This window comes from Dermacentor albipictus, chromosome 6 (assembly GCF_038994185.2).
Source record: "Dermacentor albipictus isolate Rhodes 1998 colony chromosome 6, USDA_Dalb.pri_finalv2, whole genome shotgun sequence".
Classification (NCBI taxonomy): domain Eukaryota; kingdom Metazoa; phylum Arthropoda; class Arachnida; order Ixodida; family Ixodidae; genus Dermacentor; species Dermacentor albipictus.
Genome location: NC_091826.1, coordinates 81,617,173 through 81,623,172, shown reverse-complemented (window position 1 = coordinate 81,623,172; position 6,000 = coordinate 81,617,173).

The following is a 6,000-nucleotide window of genomic DNA, read 5'->3' as shown; positions in this document are numbered from 1 at the left end:
CACTTTCGACGACGACCTCGTCGTGGTTGAGCCTTGGATGTGATCGCCCCATGACTAGGTTTCTGCTTCAACGTCGACTTGGATGCGCTGGGCTTCAGTCGCCCGTCTCGGCAGGTCAGAAGCTGCTGGTTGTCACCGTCGTGGCTTCGAAGGGTTGAGTCGCGATTCCGGGCGTTGAAGCGTGTACCGATGAGATCTGAGCGCAACGAATGGAGATGATCGGGCTTTGAAACCACGGAGTGCTGGAACTGCCTCTCGAGACGGTGGCGCTGTCTTTTAAAGCCTCCAAGGTGCTCTGTGCCTCCACTTTCTGAGGAGTAGTGGGAAGGAGGAGGAAAGGGAAGGAGGTGGCTGTGGATAGTCGTTGATTGGCTTTCACGACGTGCGAAGGGTGGTCCGTAAGTGGTCACGTGGTTGTGCGTTTACGTGCGCGAGTACCCGAAATGGAGAAAGCGAGAGGGGAGAGGGTGAAAAGAAACACTCGGGAAGTCCGTGAATGTGTGCAAGAAAGAAAAGCACGTGTGACACATTCCGTATACCCCTTATCTATAGTTTTTTTTTCTTAACGATTTTATGTCTTCTCAGAATAAAAAAAAATAAATACAGTTCTTTTCTTATATTGCCCGAACGGAAAAGGCATCACAAATCGCGCGATAGTTGCTGCGGTGGGTCGTGAGCTCCCGGAGGCCTACACAGCGCCATAATCTCGGGTGGCTAAATAGTCGTCTTATGGCGTGCGCTTCAGTCTTGATTTAGCAAAAGTGGAAACATCGGGCTACAACCCTGAAACCACAAAAGTCATGCTGTTTCCGGAAACCTTTTACAGGAAATAAAATGGCGAGCGTCTGTGCGTGAGTTTCCTGACTCGTTCAATCTTTAAGTCCTTGGCTTTAGGTAATGATGTTTGCGCAGTAAGTTCGCGAATTGTATTTCACGTTCTCTCCTTGGGAAAACAATTTCATCAATGTAAATATATGACAAAAATCAGGCGAATGGTGGCGCGTCACTAACACGAGCCTTTTTTGCCGGTAGAAGCTGCAATGACTTGGTTTGCATTTGCGCAAGTTGGTAGGAGTGTCCCTGCTGTCCTCTACTCCTTCTATGTTCATGAAGTATAATTTTAAAAGCATAATTAGTCCGCAAACTTATGTCTAACGCTTTATTACAGGGTCTCTTTTTTGTGGAGGTGTTGTTGACCTCCCTGCGTTTGCAACTCCTGCTCAATCATTCTGTCTGATTGCACCATATTCAATTTCACTGAGACAATACCAAATCAGCAATAACAATTACCCAAGCGAAAATGTTGCAAGCAGCTGACACATATGAAAGAAAAATGGAAGTATACATTACGCTATAATGGCGTCGCTAAAAAATGGCTGTGGCTTAGGTAAGGTTAAGCCCAGGATGCGAAGCATACTAGCCTTTATTTTAGTTGTTGAACCACTGTTTAGCCTGGTGAACTGCTGTTGCTTGGCTATATTTGGTTCGGCTAGACGAAGAAACAACTCATGCATTACTTCTTCGCCTTCAAGAGTGGAACGCGACAGCGTTCCCGTCGACCCGCCAAGGGGTGTAAGACAATGGGCTACAGGGCAGCGACTACGCGCCCCGCATTGGACGCGGTGAGCGTCGAGCAAAGCAGCGTTCGGCGCGGCAACGAAATGTGCGCCTGAGCAAGAGACGCACGCCTTAGAAACAGCGCGTTTCTAAGGCAACACCGCATTCACTAGAGGCGCTTTTGTACCGCTTTGAAGCGTTGTACTCGTGGCTCAGTGGTAGCGTCTCCGTCCCACACTCCGGAGACCCTGGTTCGATTCCCACCCAGCCCGTCTTGCAAGAGTTGAGCCAAAGCCACTTCTCCTCTGTCGTGACGTCACGGTGTCACGTGATTTCATGGTCACCGCCGCGCCTGAGGAGCTGGGTTGAGCCCTCGTAATATGCTTCGCATAAAAGATGAACAAAGGCTTGGTTCACAATGACCACATGTTCTTGCACTTCGCTTGGGCAAAGGAAATGTCTGCTTAGAAAAGTATTCCATACGGTCATCCCAATCGATTGACGAGGTTTGTAAATTAAAATGTGTTCACCATGTAATACCTGGCCTTCTGCCGGCACAATGATGCGTCAAAGGCATAAAGACTGCAGATTTGGGGGCTTCCCAATTTCAATAGTAACAAAATTGAATTCGGGTGTTTATGGCGAAACTGCAGAGCAATTTAATATCACAGACTAAGCCTTCGCTTCAATGATAGTTTTTAAGTACGCATGACATCTTCGATCATCGCAGGAATTATCAATGACTGAATTTATATCTCCCAGCTGCTGCGGTGACTTTTCTATCACTTTCAGTTATTTCTTTTTATTACGACATAGTGTTTCATCCTCTATTGTATTATTTTTTGCATTGAATACGGCCGTTTTTAGCAGAGATCACATATACGTGGTCTGGCACAGAATCACACCTAATTCCAGTCGATATGTTTATTTCTAAAACTTTCATTAAGTATTTCATTAATGCAATTAATACATACGCTTGAAAAGGTTGGCGAGTTATATTTCGCTTGAGAACTCTAATTACAAATTTATTTGTCGGTGGTGAGTTTTAGTGCACTGGCTATGTTCTACTTAATACAGATAGGTTAATTATACACGCCTAGTAAATCTGATGACAGTTGGGAAGAGTTGTATCAGTAAGTTACTTCAAAGGCTCTAGTTTACCCAGGAACTTTGATCTCGGTATGGGAATCTCAGATAATGTTTCTCCTGTTTGTCTGACATTTTAAACAAGATGCCTTGTTCAGTTTGCCAAATGTATGGTGGACGCATTGTAGAAGACCCTGGGTGCATGAACAAACCACGTGGCCAGAGCGTCGTCGCTGGAAACGACCGCACCAAGATGCAGCCACTGTTTTTTCTTTATCAACTTCTCTCAAGGCAATTTCTGTAATAGCATCAAGAGGCCTCAGAGATATATTAACCAGGCCTACTGGAAATAATTGTGCGGTTATTATTACAAACACATTCAAAAGCTCTCTTCTAAATGTTTGTGCCTGCTTGTTCCAGTGTATTTTACTTTTGGATGAGATACGGCTGTATATATTTGCTTTATTCAGTTATGTGGCCATATTTTCTATCTCCGTGAGACCTAAAGTTTGAATGTATGATGTGAATATTTTTACTTCATTGCTGAATGTAAAATTTGCATTCTACAGCTACAGTTGTGTGGTTGACATAGCGAATGAGTTCCCCGGTTTACTAATAACAGAAATTTCAGTATTGCTACGTCTAGTGGTATCGGCTCATACCGCCTGTTTTTGGTACTGTTAATATGTCGTTTTTACTTTTACCTGACATATTTCTTCTATTCTACAACTGCTTGGACCAAGGCTGCTGCAAACCGCGACACTGAATCTTTTCTTTTGTTTAAATGTATATTTCTTTGTATTTTGTCACAAGCCTAGTCTTCTCCTTTACCATCATACCCAGTTTACCCTTCCTTTATTTAATCTTTACCAAATATTCTGTAAATTCTTGGTATATGGTATGTTCCTTCCCTTTCTCCTTATTTCGTGCAGATACGTGCATGCATTCTCTTTCCAACGAGTTCTCAGCTGTACTTTTCACGGAACGCCGATTGCTGGAATTCAGTTTCCTTGCCCAGGTTGCTGTCCCTTACAATGTGGCTCTCATTTACGCAGAAATTGACGGCTGGCTCACAATGCCGATTTAACAGTGGAATTCAAACCTGCAAGGCACTTGAAGTTCGTCAGCATTGCCCCTTCTGTGGCCGTTTCTCACTGCCAATCTACAGAATTCAAGAGAGATTTTCTGAATAGTTCCTACTTTCCCTGCAAACCAAGCACACTGTATGGGCGCAATTTAGGTGTACCTGCTAAAAAAAAAAAGAAACACCATGTCACGGTTCACTGTGTGTGGCGATGAAGGAAATGGATGCCAAGTGAATGAGAGGCGACGTGCCCATTCGTCACGCTTGTCCGCCGGGTTTTCGGGACGGGATTTTGTGCCAGTTCAAATAGGACTTTCTTTTTTCCTACGTTCTCCCCATCTTCGCCACGGTGTGGTTTTAACGCGAAGATTTTTTTCCCTCTTCCTCCAACTTTTCTACTGCATGCTCCTGCATTCTCGCACGCAGCTGCGGGTGGGGAAAGGGGTGTTCAGAGCGTGCATATATAGACCTTTTCATCGGGCGAGGAGGATAGGGCGCACGGAGAGCCTGTCCTCCTCTCTCTTGGGCGATCCGACGCGGCGCAGCTTGTAAGTATTGGTGTCGCGCGCTGCGGAACGATTTCGAGATGTTTTAGATCGTACTTTGTGAACTTTACACCATGTCAGTTCATATAAGGTCGTCAGGGAAGCCCTTCGATGTATCGGTCACTACAGTTGGCGGAAATACGTGTTGGGGGCGCAAAAATGTGACACGCATAATCAGCCGTGGTGTACGGGCATTATCAGTCGCGGTGCGTGTATGTGTTATTTGCTAATTTGCTTATATCGATCTTAATTCAACAAAGAAAACCGGCGTCTCTGCATTACCAGCATTAAATGGTAAATCAGCTCACTGTCTGATCGATTGGCGTAGGGAGTAAAACATAAAACATAAGAGCGCATGCTCGTGCACGGCCAACCTAAGGCAACCACGAAACATCTGAGCGGCAGGCTCTATCAAATATTTGTGATACATTGGCATCGTTCTCACGTGTTTCAAGTCTAGTATGCTTGAAATTACCATATGTCTACGCTAGCCTTGCTGCATGAGGCCCATGGCGCTGCTCAACACAGCGATCACTGCGGTTGGTGAGCCAGCACGATATATATATAAGCTGTGTGCTTCGGCATTGCCTTTTTGGCCTGTATACAGCCATAATATATGAGAGGGTTCGCATAAAAAGAATGCGATGGCTATTTTTGAGCGCAAAATTTCCGTAATACGTGTGAGTACGTCGTAGAGAACTGAATGAACACAACCGAAAAAAAGAATTCGGTTATCATCCTTTTTCTCTAAAAAGCAAAAGAAAACTGACTAACGCCGCACAACGTTTATAAATATATAACCGCTGATGCCGTGTGCTTGGACCATGCGCTATTTAGAACAAAGATATCTGTAATCCAGCCCCTACTACTGCTTAGGACGCTCGCGCAGTTCGTAAACGGTCGCTTTGCTGGACAAGCTTAATTCAGACTGTAAGGCACGCTGCTATTCCTATCCAAAACTATTTTATTCATGGGTGGAAACCTCATCCATCGAACCAAGTAGTCACGCAATCTAACCTGCAGCGAACAGTTTGAACGCTTGTCAAAGTATAGGAGCACAGATCCTATCGTAGCAGAACGGTACCCATGCTGTTACGATCATCCCATATGTTTCATCTCTCCTAAACCGCAACTCAGAAATAGAGGATAATACTGCAATAAGGTCACCTTAGTGATTGGAACATTCAGAAATATACAATTGATCTCCGAGGCTGATTGGAGGCTCAAATATGCGCGCACACATCGCGCTGCTTCTTCCGTCTACATCAACGCCAGCAGAAATTCCGGCCATGACGCCTTAAACCACTTCAGCACGTGTCACAGAACCGTTTATCACGTATAAGACGCACGTCATACTAAACAGACCGCACGAGTGCGAAAACAAACGCCAGAACCTACCGCCGAGCGTATACCTGCCATGCAAAAGACCGCTTTCACCCAAGCCAGTATGGCGCTGCTCACAGGCGGCGCCACTGCGTTCACAATTATGGCGGAGCCTACGAAAAAACGGTCTATAAGAAAAGAACGTGGAAGAGAGGTGAGGCGACGCGGGAAACTCGTTTGGACATTTCTATCGCGTCCCACGTGCACAACGCTTTTTGGAGATCTGTGGGTGTCGTCACATTAGCCTTTTGACAGCTTTAATTATCCGTGACCCCCCGCAGCGCTTACCGTTCTAATAACGTACAAGCCTCAAGGAGTGGTGAGTAGAGTGGTAAAGATGGGGCA